The 16,056-nt window shown below is 46.5% G+C and overlaps 1 long non-coding RNA gene across 1 annotated transcript in view; it reads right to left on the minus strand.

The window, feature by feature from the left end:
* LOC138645787 (uncharacterized) overlaps positions 1-10,328 on the minus strand; it is a 66,830-nt gene extending 56,502 nt beyond the window's left edge. Inside the window, exons 1-2 of the long non-coding RNA XR_011314758.1 lie at positions 10,272-10,328; positions 10,103-10,153 (exon numbers count right to left, since the gene is read on the minus strand). This is a non-coding gene — a long non-coding RNA (uncharacterized lncRNA). The remainder of the gene's footprint in view (positions 1-10,102; positions 10,154-10,271) is intronic.
* Between the last annotated feature and the right edge of the window lie 5,728 nt (positions 10,329-16,056).

Consider the following 16,056-nt stretch of genomic DNA (forward strand, 5'->3'; position numbering starts at 1 on the left):
TACAGGATGTAACTCAGGATCAGTAATGTAATGTATGTACACAGTGACTGCACCAGCAGAATAGTGAGTGCAGCTCTGGAGTATAATACAGGAGGTAACTCAGGATCAGTAATGTAATGTATGTACACAGTGACTGCACCAGCAGAGTAGTGAGTGCAGCTCTGGAGTATAATACAGGAGGTAACTCAGGATCAGTAATGTAATGTATGTACACAGTGACTGCACCAGCAGAATAGTGAGCGCAGCTCTGGAGTATAATACAGGATGTAACTCAGGATTAGTAATGTAATGTATGTTCACAGTGACTGCACCAGCAGAATAGTGAGTGCAGCTCTGGGGTATAATACAGGATGTAACTCAGGATCAGTAATGTATGTACACAGTGACTGCACCAGCAGAATATTGAGTGCAGCTCTGGAGTATAATACAGGATGTAACTCAGGATCAGTAATGTAATGTGTGTACACAATGACTGCACCAGCAGAATAGTGAGTGCAGCTCTGGGGTATAATACAGGATGTAACTCAGGATCAGTAATGTAATGTATGTACACAGTGACTGCACCAGCAGAGTAGTGAGTGCAGCTCTGGAGTATAATACAGGAGGTAACTCAGGATCAGTAATGTAATGTATGTACACAGTGACTGCACCAGCAGAATAGTGAGCGCAGCTCTGGAGTATAATACAGGATGTAACTCAGGATTAGTAATGTAATGTATGTTCACAGTGACTGCACCAGCAGAATAGTGAGTGCAGCTCTGGGGTATAATACAGGATGTAACTCAGGATCAGTAATGTATGTACACAGTGACTGCACCAGCAGAATATTGAGTGCAGCTCTGGAGTATAATACAGGATGTAACTCAGGATCAGTAATGTAATGTATGTACACAGTGACTGCACCAGCAGAATAGTGAGTGCAGCTCTGGAGTATAATACAGGATGTAACTCAGGATCAGTAATGTAATGTATGTACACAGTGACTGCACCAGCAGAATAGTGAGTGCAGCTCTGGAGTATAATACAGGAGGTAACTCAGGATCAGTAATGTAATGTATGTACACAGTGACTGCACCAGCAGAATAGTGAGTGCAGCTCTGGGGTATAATACAGGATGTAACTCAGGATCAATAATGTAATGTATGTACACAGTGACTGCACCAGCAGAATAGTGAGTGCAGCTCTGGGGTATAATACAGGATGTAACTCAGGATCAGTAATGTAATGTATGTACACAGTGACTGCACCAGCAGAATAGTGAGTGCAGCTCTGGAGTATAATACAGGATGTAATTCAGGATCAGTAATGTAATGTATGTACACAGTGACTGCACCAGCAGAATAGTGAGTGCAGCTCTGGGGTATAATGCAGGATGTAACCCAAGATTAGTGATGAGCGAGTGTGCCCGTTACTCGAGTTTTCTGAGCATGCTTGGGTGTTCTTCGAGTATCTTCGGCATGCTCGTAGATTATGTGTGTGTCCTCTTAGCTGCATGATTTGTGGCTGCTAGACAGCCTGAATACACATAGGGATTCCCTAACAAACAGGCAACCCCCCACATGTATTCAGGCTGTCTAGCAGCCGCAAATCATGCAGCTGCGAGGGCACACACATAATCTATGAGCATGCCGAAGATACTCGGAGAACACCCAAGCATGCTCAGAAAACTCGAGAAATGGGCACACTAGTCATTATCTCAGTAAATTAGAGCTCTTTATAACACCAGCTTGAAAAATGATTTTAAAATCTGAAATATTGTCCTACTGAAATGTATGCTCAGTAAATGCTCTCAATACTTGGTCAGGGCTCTTTTGGCCTCAATTACTGCATCAATGCGGCGTGGCATGGAGGCGATCAGCCTGTGCACTGCTGAGGGGTTATGGAAGCCCAGGTTGCTTTGATAGCAGCCTTCAGCTCGTCTGCATTGTTGGGTCTGGTGTCTCTCATCTTCCTCTTGACAATACTCCATAGATTCTCTATACGGTTAAGGTCAGGCGAGTTTGCTGCCAATCAAGCCCAGTGATACTGTTGTTTTTACACCAGGTATTGGTACTTTTGGCAGTGTGGACAGAGGCCAAGTCCTGCTGGAGAATGACATTTCCATCTCCAAGAAGCTTGTCGGCAGAGGGAAGCATGAAGGGCTCTAAAATGTCCTGGTAGACGGCTGCGCTGACTTTGGTCTTGATAAAACACAGTGGACCTACACCAGCAGATGACACGGCCCCCAAACCATCACTGATTGTGGAGACTTCACACCAGACCTCCAGCAGCTCGGATTGTGGCCTCCACTCTTCCTCCAGACTCTGGGACCTTGGACCACTGACCACAGTCCAGATCTTCTCCTTCTTGGCCCAGGTAAGACGCTTCTGGCGTTGTCTATTGGTCATGAGTGGCTGACACAAGGAATGTGACACTTGTAGCCCATGTCCTGGACACATCTGTGTGTGGTGAAGCAATGACTCCAGCAGCGTCCGCTCCTTGTGAATCTCCCCCACATTATTAAATGGCCTTTTCTTCACAATCCTTTCCAGGCTGCGGTTATCCCGGTTGCTTGTGCACCTTTTTCTACCACACTTTTTCCACTTTCCATTAATATCCTTGGATACAGCACTGTGTGAACAGCCGGCTTCTTTACCAATGACCTTTTGTGGCTTCCCCTCCTTGTGGAGTGTGTCAGTGATGCCTTCTGGACATCTGTCAGGTCAGAGTCTTCCCCATGATTGTGGAGCTGCTGAAACAGAATAAGGGACCTTTATAAACACTTAGGAGCCTTTCCAGGTGTTTTTTGTTAATTATTCTAATTTACTGAGATAATGACTTTTGGGTTGTCATTGGCTGTAAGCCATAATCATCAAAATTAACAGAAATAAACACATGAAATAGATCACTCTGTGTGTAATGACTCTATAGAATATAGGAGATTCACTTTTTGTATTGAAGAACTGAAATAAATTCACTTTTTGATGATATTCTAATTTAGTGAGAAGCCCCTGTAATTAATTTGCATTTTATTGCATGAAATAAGTATTTGATCACCGACCAAGCAGCAGAAATTCTGCCTCTCACAGACCTGTTAGTTTTTCTGTAAGAAGCCTCCTACTCTGCACTCATTACCTGTATTAATTGCTCCTGTTTGACCTCGTTACCTGTATAACAGACATCTGTCCACACACAATCACACCCCAACCTTTCCACCATGGCCAAGACCAAAGAGCTGTCTAAGGACACCAGGGACACAATTGTAGACCTGCACAAGGCTGGGATGGGCTACAGGACAATAGGCAAGCAGCTTAGTGAGGAGACAACAACTGTTGGTGCAATTATTAGAAAATGGAAGAAACACAAGATGGCTGTCAATCTTCCTCATTCTGGGGCTTCATGCAAGATCTCACCTCACGGGGTAAAGATGATTCTAAAAAAAGGTCAAGAATCCACGCAGAACTACATGGGAGGACTTAGTCAATGACGGGAAGAAAACTGGGACCACAGTCTCAAACATTCCCGTTAGTAACACACTACACCATCATGGATTAAAATCCTGCAGGGCACGCAAGGTCCCCTGATCACGCAATGTCCAGGCCTCTTTGAGTTTGCCAATGATGTGGATGATCCAGAGGAGACATGGGAGAAGGTCATGTGGTCAGATGACACCAAAATATAACTTTTTGGTATCAACTTCACTTGCCGTATTTGGAGGAGGAAGGATGAGTACAACCACAAGAACACCGTCCCAACCGTGAGGCATGGTGGGGAAACGTCATGCTTTGGGGATGCTTTTCTGCAAAGGGGACAGAACGACTGCACCGTATTGAAGGGAGGATAGATGGGGTCATGTATCGCGAAATATTGGCAAACAACCTCCTTCCCTCAGTAAGAGCATTGAACATGGGTCGTGGCTGGGTCTTCCACCATGACAATGACCCGAAACACAGCTAGGGCAACTAAGGAGCGGCGCCATAAGAAGCATTTCAGGATCCTGGCGTGGCCTTGGCTGGCTCCAGACCTGAACCCAATAGAAAATCTCTGGAGAGACCTGAAACTCAATGTTGCCCAGCGACAGCCCCAAACCCTGAAAGATCTGGAGAAGATCTATATGGAGGAGGGGGCCAAAATCCCTGCCAACCTGGTCAAGAACTACAGATGACGTCAGACCTCTGTCATTACAAACAAAGGTTTCTGGACCAAATATTAAGTTCTGTTTTTCTATTGTTTCAAATACTTATTTCATGCAATGAAATGCAAATTAATTATGTAACAATCCTACAATGTGATTTCTGGCTTTTATTTTTAAATTCTGTCTCTCACAGGTGAAGTGTACGTATGATAAAAATTACAGACCCCTCCATTCCCTGTAGGGGGTAAAACTTGCAAAATTGGCAGTGTATCAAATACTTATTTTCCCCACTGTATCTATTACTTGTAGGAGGGTGGCAAACAGTAGTGGGGTTTTGGGCGACTGGGTGACCCCTCTAGGCACAGGAGGGTAAAGAGAAGATAGATATTAGACTTGTCGTTGTTATGTTGATTATTAGTTGCGTAAATGGTGATAAATCCTATCCAATTGCAGTGATGGCAGATGAGAGGAGCAGAGACTCAGACGCCCCGGTGTCTTTGAACTTCTTTTTGTAGAAGGAATAAAATAAACATCTAGATATAGAACTTTCCTGTTTAATATTCGTGGATCATTAATCTGCTATTCACTCAGCTTCTGCTTCAGCCTTATGGGAATTTCAAAGGCAAATAGATTTATGATCACAACAAGGAAGATGAAGAAATAAGAACATTTACATGATTGTTTACTGACCTTAAAATACAGATCTTACTAGGAAATTTCCACTTACCCGGTGAGTAAGGAGGTATGAGAAAAATCAGTTATATTTATTGACAATTTACAATATATATACAATATATTGTAGTAACTGTAGAGCATAATACAGATTAAAGGCTAATGCGGAAATATGATAAAATATATTTGACTGCAGACACCACTAGGAGGAGCTCCCTGTATACAGAGATACATGATAAGATCCTGTCTGTAGTCACCACTAGGGGGAGCTCCCTGTATACAGAGATACATGATAAGATCCTGTCTGCAGTCACCACTAGGGGGAGCTCCCTGTATACAGAGATACATGATAAGATCCTGTCTGCAGCCACCACTAGGGGGAGCTCCCTGTATACAGAGATACATGATAAGATCCTGTCTGCAATCACCACTAGGGGGAGCTCCCTGTATTCAGAGATACATGATAAAATCCTGCCTGCAGCCACCACTAGGGGGAGCTCCCTGTATACAGAGATACATGATAAGATCCTGTCTGCAGCCACCACTAGGGGGAGCTCCCTGTATACAGAGATACAGGATAAGATCCTGTCTGCAGCCACCACTAGGGGGAGCTCCCTGTATACAGAGATACATGATAAGATCCTGTCTGCAGCCACCACTAGGGGGAGCTCCCTGTATACAGAGAAACATGATAAGATCCTGTCTGCAGCCACCACTAGGGGGAGCTCCTGTATACAGAGATACATGATAAGATCCTGTCTGCAGTCACCACTAGGGGGAGCTCCCTGTATACAGAGATACATGATAAGATCCTGTCTGCAGCCACCACTAGGGGGAGCTCCCTGTATACAGAGATACATGATAAGATCCTGTCTGCAGTCACCACTAGGGGGAGCTCCCTGTATACAGAGATACATGATAAGATCCTGTCTGCAGCCACCACTAGGGGGAGCTCTCTGTATACAGAGATACATGATAAGCTCCAGTCTGCAGCCACCACTAGGGGGAGCTCCCTGTATACAGAGATACATGATAAGATTCTGTCTGCAGCCACCACTAGGGGGAGCTCCCTGTATACAGAGATACATGATAAGATCCTGTCTGTAGTCACCACTAGGGGGAGCTCCCTGTATACAGAGACACATGATAAGATCCTGTCTGCAGCCACCACTAGGGGGAACTCCCTGTATACAGAGATACATGATAAGATTCTGTCTGCAGCCACCACTAGGGGAGCTCCCTGTATACAGAGATACATGATAAGATCCTGTCTGCAGCCACCACTAGGGGGAGCTCACTGTATACAGAGATACATGATAAGATCCTGTCTGTAGTCACCACTAGGGGGAGCTCCCTGTATACAGAGACACATGATAAGATCCTGTCTGTAGTCACCACTAGGGGGAGCTCCCTGTATACAGAGACACATGATAAGATCCTGTCTGTAGTCACCACTAGGGGGAGCTCCCTGTATACAGAGACACATGATAAGATCCTGTCTGCAGCCACCACTAGGGGGAGCTCCCTGTATACAGAGACACATGATAAGATCCTGTCTGTAGTCACCACTAGGGGGAGCTCCCTGTATACAGAGACACATGATAAGATCCTGTCTGCAGCCACCACTAGGGGGAGCTCTCTGTATACAGAGATACATGATAAGATCCTGTCTGCAGCCACCACTAGGGGGAGCTCCCTGTATACAGAGATACATGATAAGATCCAGTCTGCAGCCACCACTAGGGGGATCTCCCTGTATACAGAGATACATGATAAGATCCTGTCTGCAGCCACCACTAGGGGGAGGTCCCTGTATACAGAGATACATGATAAGATCCTGTCTGCAGCCACCACTAGGGGGAGGTCCCTGTATACAGACATACATGATAAGATGCTGTCTGCAGTCACCACTAGGGGGAGCTCCCTGTATACAGAGATACATGATAAGATCCAGTCTGCAGCCACCACTAGGGGGAGCTCCCTGTATACAGAGATACATGATAAGATCCTGTCTGCAGCCACCACTAGGGGGAGCTCCCTGTATACAGAGATACATGATAAGATCCTGTCTGCAGCCACCACTAGGGGGAGCTCCCTGTATACAGAGATACATGATAATATCCTGTCTGCAGCCACCACTAAAGGGAGCTCCCTGTATACAGAGATACATGATAAGATCCTGTCTGCAGCCACCACTAGGGGGAGCTCCCTGTATACAGAGATATATACTAAGATCCTGTCTGCAGCCACCACTAGGGGGAGCTCCCTGTATACAGAGATATATGATAAGATCCTGTCTGCAGCCACCACTAGGGGGCGCTTCCTGTATACAGAGATACATGATAAGATCCTGTCTGCAGTCACCACTAGGGGGAGCTCCCTGTATACAGAGATACATGATAAGATCCTGTCTGCAGCCACCACTAGGGGGAGCTCCCTGTATACTGAGATACATGATTAGATCCTGTCTGCAGCCACCACTAGGGGGAGCTCCCTGTATACAGAGATACATGATAAGATCCTGTCTGCAGCCACCACTAGGGGGAGCTCCCTATATACAGAGATACAGGATAAGATCCAGTCTGCAGCCACCACTAGGGGGAGCTCCCTGTATACAGAGATACATGATAAGATCCTGTCTGCAGCCACCACTAGGGGGAGCTCCCTGTATACAGATACATGATAAGATCCTGTCTGCAGCCACCACTAGGGGGAGCTCCCTGTATACAGAGATACATGATAAGATCCTGTCTGCAGCCACCACTAGGGGGAGCTCCCTGTATACAGAGATACATGATAAGATCCTGTCTGCAGTCACCACTAGGGGGAGCTCCCTGTATACAGAGATACATGATAAGATCCTGTCTGCAGCCACCACTAGGGGGAGCTCCCTGTATACAGAGACACATGATAAGATCCTGTCTGCAGCCACCACTAGGGGGAGCTCCCTGTATACAGAGATACATGATAAGATCCTGTCTGCAGACACCACTAGGAGGAGCTCCCTGTATACAGAGATACATGATAAGATCCTGTCTGTAGTCACCACTAGGGGGAGCTCCCTGTATACAGAGATACATGATAAGATCCTGTCTGCAGCCACCACTAGGGGGAGCTCCCTGTATACAGAGATACATGATAAGATCCTGTCTGCAGTCACCACTAGGGGGAGCTCCCTGTATACAGAGATACATGATAAGATCCTGTCTGCAGCCACCACTAGGGGGAGCTCCCTGTATACAGAGATACATGATAAGATCCTGTCTGCAATCACCACTAGGGGGAGCTCCCTGTATTCAGAGATACAGGATAAGATCCTGCCTGCAGCCACCACTAGGGGGAGCTCCCTGTATACAGAGATACAGGATAAGATCCTGTCTGCAGCCACCACTAGGGGGAGCTCCCTGTATACAGAGATACATGATAAGATCCTGTCTGCAGCCACCACTAGGGGGAGCTCCCTGTATACAGAGAAACATGATAAGATCCTGTCTGCAGCCACCACTAGGGGGAGCTCCCTGTATACAGAGATACATGATAAGATCCTGTCTGCAGTCACCACTAGGGGGAGCTCCCTGTATACAGAGATACATGATAAGATCCTGTCTGCAGCCACCACTAGGGGGAGCTCCCTGTATACAGAGATACATGATAAGATTCTGTCTGCAGTCACCACTAGGGGGAGCTCCCTGTATACAGAGATACATGATAAGATCCTGTCTGCAGCCACCACTAGGGGGAGCTCTCTGTATACAGAGATACATGATAAGCTCCAGTCTGCAGCCACCACTAGGGGGAGCTCCCTGTATACAGAGATACATGATAAGATTCTGTCTGCAGCCACCACTAGGGGGAGCTCCCTGTATACAGAGATACATGATAAGATCCTGTCTGCAGCCACCACTAGGGGGAGCTCCCTGTATACAGAGATACATGATAAGATCCTGTCTGCAGTCACCACTAGGGGGAGCTCCCTGTATACAGAGATACATGATAAGATCCTGTCTGCAGCCACCACTAGGGGGAGCTCCCTGTATACAGAGATACATGATAAGATCCTGTCTGTAGTCACCACTAGGGGGAGCTCCCTGTATACAGAGACACATGATAAGATCCTGTCTGTAGTCACCACTAGGGGGAGCTCCCTGTATACAGAGACACATGATAAGATCCTGTCTGTAGTCACCACTAGGGGGAGCTCCCTGTATACAGAGACACATGATAAGATCCTGTCTGCAGCCACCACTAGGGGGAGCTCCCTGTATACAGAGACACATGATAAGATCCTGTCTGTAGTCACCACTAGGGGGAGCTCCCTGTATACAGAGACACATGATAAGATCCTGTCTGCAGCCACCACTAGGGGGAGCTCTCTGTATACAGAGATACATGATAAGATCCTGTCTGCAGCCACCACTAGGGGGAGCTCCCTGTATACAGAGATACATGATAAGATTCAGTCTGCAGCCACCACTAGGGGGAGCTCCCTGTATACAGAGATACATGATAAGATCCTGTCTGCAGCCACCACTAGGGGGAGCTCCCTGTATACAGAGATACATGATAAGATCCTGTCTGCAGCCACCACTAGGGGGAGCTCCCTGTATACAGAGATACATGATAAGATTCAGTCTGCAGCCACCACTAGGGGGAGCTCCCTGTATACAGAGATACATGATAAGATCCTGTCTGCAGCCACCACTAGGGGGAGCTCCCTGTATACAGATACATGATAAGATTCAGTCTGCAGCCACCACTAGGGGGAGCTCCCTGTATACAGAGATACATGATAAGATCCTGTCTGCAGCCACCACTAGGGGGAGCTCCCTGTATACAGAGATACATGATAAGATCCTGTTTGCAGCCACCACTAGGGGGAGCTCCCTGTATACAGAGATATATGATAAGATCCTGTCTGCAGTCACCACTAGGGGGAGCTCCCTGTATACAGAGATACATGATAAGATCCAGTCTGCAGTCACCACTAGGGGGAGCTCCCTGTATACAGAGATACATGATAAGATCCTGTCTGCAGTCACCACTAGGGGGAGCTCCCTGTATACAGAGATACATGGTAAGATCCTGTCTGCAGCCACCACTAGGGGGAGCTCCCTGTATACAGAGATACATGATAAGATCCTGTCTGCAGCCACCACTAGGGGGAGCTCCCTGTATACAGAGATACATGATAAGATCCTGTTTGCAGCCACCACTAGGGGGAGCTCCTAGGCAATGAGCACAGTTCACTTTCTCCTTTCTCTGTCCATATAATTTTGCATACTCTTTTCCATAGAAGTCAGTAAATTGTTTTCTCACCAGATATCTGCGGCATTGCCAGTCTGTAGATGGACGTGGTGTACATAACTCCTGGAGAATTAGAATAAAATGATAGAATTAGAAAAACAGAGGATTCCCATCCATTTCTTGTCTGAATATTTCTATGTGATCTTCATTCTTCATTCTCTGGCCATTCACAATTCCCCACCTTCTTTTTCCGGCATTTTGTATGTTATGAGCAGACCTTTCATCAGTGACTGTGACCTGCTCCGGTAATGTGTTTAGTGTGAATTCCGCGCAGGATATCTCACCCCAGACATGAAGGATGCGGCTTCCACCTTCGCGGGTTATTTCGGCTCCTGTCCTCGCGGCGACCTCGGATGCTTTCTAGGTTTGTTAGCAGTTTACATTTCCCAAGACGGCAGAGTTTCCAGCGCGTTTCTGCCAATTTTCATCCTTTTTTATGCTCGGCTTAGTGGACCAATGGCAGCGGTTCTGACGTCTGCCATGTTGGCCTCAGGGACGTCTCTCCTCTGCGCCATCTCTGTCAGCGCCGCTGCGGACGCGGTCGTCCTTCCTCATTTGAGATTTTAAATGATGCAGTTAGATGTGAGCAGAAATGTTATATTTTATTCATGCTGAAAATATCGATACATTTGTGCAGAAGACATGGGTTCTCAGAGACTTTAATGACTTCTGGAGGCAGCAGATAATTCTGCAGTGTTGCAGGCAGAGCCGCAGGAGAATCTGGGAGCGAACGCTATCATGGCGGCCGGAGATCACTGCGTTTCGCCTCCTTCATCTTGTGTGGACGGAATCAGCTGAACGCTGTTACATTGTAGCTTAGAGTGAAGCGATTGTATCACACGAGTATAAACCTGCGTCCATCCTCCTGAATCAGCTCCATATTACTCCGGACAAGTTCGGACCACTTTGGACACCACCCAACTTTTCCACAATCCTGAGTGACAGATCTGTCTCCCCAGCTATGTACTATCTCGCTCACTGATCTCACATAAACATAAATGATATGGGCGCCTTTATTGGCACTTTTTTAATTTTATTTTGTAGCAACTATTTTTGTGTAAAAATATGTTTGCAGTTGAGTTTTAGTAACAATGTTGCACCGTTTGCCTTTGTTAGCTGTCGCACTGTCTGTTACCGGCTGGAGGATGAGTTAACGGAAAATCGCATAACGGACTAATTATTCTGACATTTAGCTCTTATCTCACTTTGCATGAATTTCTCTCAACCAATTCACAGCAACATTAGAGGAGCTCAAATGAAGAAAAAGAAGAGTTATGTACCATTGTGTCAGAAGGAGTTCACTGACTGATTTTCAGTTAACTCATTCTGCAGCCAAAAAGAGACAATGTATCACAGAACAGGGGCAGATATATCATTGATACAGCTGCTCAGGGGCCGAAGTGTTCAGGGGCCACATCCACCTCCAATGCAGCAAGGAGCTTCTGTCAAAGCAGAACTATTGGACAGTAAAGGGCCCATATATTGCTCTTGCACAAGGGCCCTTTTCTGTCTGTGCTACTGATACAGAGACTGTGGAAGGCAAAAAGTGCAAAAACCTAATGCAGCCAAACAGCACTAATACATATTAGCCAAAAATATATGCATTGATGCAAAAACAAGTTTTTGACTTTTCCCTGCCTTTCAGGAATATAGAGACGCTGGATGGACATAATTGATTCGGGTCTTTGACCATTATGACTTTAGTGGTAGAAAACTGTGAAAATATCTCAACTTTTTAATAAAAAGGAATAATCAGACTATGCTGCGATGACACTTTCATCCATGACGTAAGTGTCCGCTGTTTAAGTATATTTATGTATATTTATGTTTATGTATATTTATTCTCGTACGACTACTTTAATCATTACAGGGTGGTCCTGAAACTAGATACACTGCAGAGACCTCCTCCTATGAGACTCCCCTCAAATGAAAAATCTCGGGAAGAAAAGTAAGGAATCAGATGCAGGGATCGGCTGTGCAGGGAGAATGGCCAGGACTGTTATAATAAATTCCAAAAGTGCTTAGGAGATAGAAATAATATATTTATAAGGGGCTTTACAGGTATCGGACTGACCCTTTATCTTTTCATTTCCTGCTCTCACTTCTTACTATCGGTTGTCAGGGTGTAGAAGACTTTACAACGTTTGCTATGTGGCCCCATAAGTACCACCCTGGCAATGGCTGGAGTGAAGACCACCAGCCGCAGAGCGGGACCTCCTTAGATGGAACATCATTCATGATTATGCTAAAAAGAGACAAGTTACAAGAGGGAAATGTTTCTTTTATAATTGGAATATTTGTGGAGATTTCATCCTTAGAACTTTGCATCTTTGTAACTTCACCTTGAAGGGATCAGATTTCTGCTGTTGTCACATTTCTGGCCCTTTCCTCTTCCATCATCATCACAGTTCCCAATACTCTGGGTTATATACGGACAATTCTGCTAATTTTCCTCTCCTTCTGAGCTCAGCTCATTGCCTGGATCTCGTCCAAGCAGCTGTTTTCTAAAACTGTGTAAATAACCTGGATCACATCAAATATTCGTAAACCATCGCGTGTCTCCATCTCGGCATTTAGCACATTTCACAGACCACTGAAGAGTTTTCCTTAAAGGGTTTAATCAGCGGCGTGAACACGACTAGAACATAAATGATTAGCAGCAAAGTGGTGTCAGGAGCGAGGGGAAGAATCCAGGAGAATTTCCTCCATTCCTACTGCAGTCTTCACATTGTATCAAGGGATTTCCTGCATCTCTAATGTTTGTGCTAATTAGAGATCACACATGGAAACATTGTAGGTCACATGTCCTCAGAGAAATCCTCCACACTCCTGATCTCCTTCTCACTGGATTTTCACCCACAAAGGGACAAATATTTTTACATTTTCAATTAGAATTGAGCAAAAAGATTCGCCCTGCGTGGTCTGGTGTGAGGTGCAGCTTCAGGTCCGGCATCAGGTCTGGCTTCAGATCCAGTGTCGGGTCCGGCATCAGGTCCAGCGTCACGTCCAGCTTTAGATCTGGCTTCAGGTCTGACATCAGGTCCGGCGTCAGGTCCAGCTTCAGATCTGGCTTCAGGTTCGATGTCAGGTCCGGCATCAGGTCTGGCGTCAAGTCTAGCTTCAGATATGGCTTCAGGTCCGACATCAGGCCCAACGTCAGGTCTAGCATCAGGTCCAGCTTCAGGTCCGGCATCAGGTCTGGCGTCAGGTCCAGCTTCAGATTTGGCTCCAGTTCCAACATTAGGTCCGGCGTCAGGTCCAGCTTCAGATCTGGCTTCAGGTTTGACATCAGGTCCGGCATTAGGTTTGGCATCAGGTCCTGCTTCAGATCTGGTTTCAGGTCTGACATCAGGTCCAGCATCAGGTTTAGCATCAGGTCCAGCTTCAGATCTGGCTTCAGGTCCGATGTCAGGTCCGGCATCAGGTCCGGTGTCAGGTCCAGCGTCAGGTTCAGTGTCAGGTCTGGCATCAGGTCTGTGTCAGGTCCGGCATCAGGTCTAGCATCAGGTCCAGCTTCAGATCTGGCTTTAGGTCTGGCATCAGGTCCAGCTTCAGATCTGGTTCCAGGTCCAACATCAGGTCCAGCTTCAGATCTGGCTTCAGGTTCGACATCAGGTCCGGCATTAGGTCTGGCATCAGGTCCAGCTTCAGATCTGGCTTCATGTCCTATGTCAGGTCCAGCATCAGGTCTGGCGTCAGGTCTGGCATCAGGTTTGGCGTCAGGTTCAGTGTCAGGTCCAGCATCAGGTCTGTGTCATGTCCGGCATCAGGTCTGGCATCAGGTCTTGCATCAGGACCAGCTTTAGATATGGCTTTAGGTCTGGCGTCAGGTCCGGCATCAGATCTGGTGTCAGGTCCAGCTTCAGATCTGGCTTCAGGTCCGACATCAGGTCCGGCATCAGGTCTGGCATCAGGTCCAGCTTCTAATCTGTCGTCAAGTCCGGCATCAGGTCTGGCGTCAGGTCCGGCATCAGGTTCAGTGTCAGGTCCGGCATCAGGTCTGTGTCAGGTCCGGCGTCCGGTCTGGCATCAGGTCTAGCATCAGGTCCAGCTTCAGATCTGGCTTCAGGTTGGCATCAGGTCTGGCGTCAGGTCCAGCTTCAGATCTGGCTCCAGGTCCAACGTCAGGTCCGGCGTCAGGTCCAGCTTCAGACCTGGCTTCAGGTTTGACATCAGGTCCGGCATCAGGTCTGGCATCAGGTCCGGCATCAGGTCTGGCTTCAGGTCCGACATCAGGTCAGGCATCAGGTCTGGCATCAGGCCCAGCTTCAGATGTGGCTTCAGGTCCAATGTCAGGTCCGGCATCAGGTCTGGCGTCAGGTCCGGCATCAGGTTCAGTGTCAGGTCCGGCATCAGGTCTGTGTTAGGTCTGGCGTCAGGTGTGGCATCAGTTCTAGCATCAGGTCCAGTTTCAGATCTGGCTTCAGGTCCGGCGTCAGGTCCGGCATCAGGTCTGGTGTCAGGTCCGGTGTCAGGTCCAGCTTCAGATCTGGCGTCAGGTCTGACGTCAGGTTCAGTGTCAGGTCCGGCATCAGGTCTGTGTTAGGTTCGACATTGGTCTGAAATCAGGTCTGGCGTCAGGTGCAGCTTCAGATCTGGCTTCAGGTCCGATATCAGGTCCGGCATCAGGTCTGGCATCAGGTCCAGTCCTCAATGATAGATGAACGAGGGTAGTCTTAACTTCTCCAACCAACATCCTCAGTCTGGCATCTTTGGTGCCTTTTTGTTTCCTAGTCCTCACAATGTGGTGGAGCAACAAGTCATGACATCACGGAATCTAGTAACCCAGGATGCAGGCAATCAGTTAGTTCCCCGTTCCCAGCAAATTAGAGGATTTTCTGGATTTCGTGAAGATAATTTCGATTATTTCAACTGTAATGAAAAGTTCATCATGTCTCTGACATATTTTAGCCTAGTTTTATCATTTGCAATTTTTTTGTTGCTTTTCTTTTTTTGTCTCATGATATTTATTTTCTGTTTTGTGCCAAATTCTTCAAAGATTTTTTTTTTTTTACTTTTACCTTTTTTGTGCCATTATAGAGCAAAAAGTCACATCGTCCATTAAAACGTTGCACGTTAGTCTTCACCTGCGCAATAAATAAAATTACACAGATTTGGACTCCATTAAGGTTCTGGAGCTCAATTGTACAAAAATGTTTTGCCATTTTGAAAAGTGATGAATTAAACAAAATAATTTCGATGTGAGAGTCCTCAGTGGTTGATACCTTTTAATGGCTAACTAAAAAGATGGTAACAAATTACAAGCTTTCGGGACTACACAGGTCTCTTCATCAGCCATTAAAAGGTATCAACCACTGAGGACTCTCAATTCTAAATATTTTTCTATTCACTGGCTAACACGGTATCAAGATATATATCTTTCCTGAATTTAAAAAAACCCATCCGGATAAGGAAAACTGCAGCCATAATGGTGAACAAAAAAAAACAGTTGAAAGCAAGTAAAGGTAACTTAAAGGGAACCTGTCACCTCAAATTGGCAGGATATGTCAATGCCTTTTTTCCGGTCCGATGGGCGGCGTTTCGTCTTCATTTCTCCACCCCATCTGCTTCTGTTGTCTGCAATATGTTCGTGTATTAGAGTACTTGTCCTCCATAGTTCACGCGTGCGCAATGCAATCTTTGCTCGTGCACGCGCAGTATGCTTTGCCCAACTGCAGGCAAAGCTGAAAAGCATTACTGTGCATGCGCCCGCGCTCTATGTCCCAGAACACAGCGAAATACTTTTGGGACATAGTGCGCACTACCTCGGATTTCCTGCATTTTTTGTGCGGATTTCACCTGCGGTTTTACACCGGCGGATTCCTATTGAGGAGCTGGTGTATAATGCTGCTGATTCCGCACAAAGAATTAACATGCTGCGGAAAATAAACTGTTGCGTTTCCGCACGGTATTTTCTGCAGCATGTGCACTGTGGATTTGGTTTTCCATAGGTTTACATGGTACTG

Source organism: Ranitomeya imitator, chromosome 7, assembly GCF_032444005.1.
Source record: "Ranitomeya imitator isolate aRanImi1 chromosome 7, aRanImi1.pri, whole genome shotgun sequence".
In the NCBI taxonomy this organism is placed as follows: Eukaryota; Metazoa; Chordata; class Amphibia; order Anura; family Dendrobatidae; genus Ranitomeya; species Ranitomeya imitator.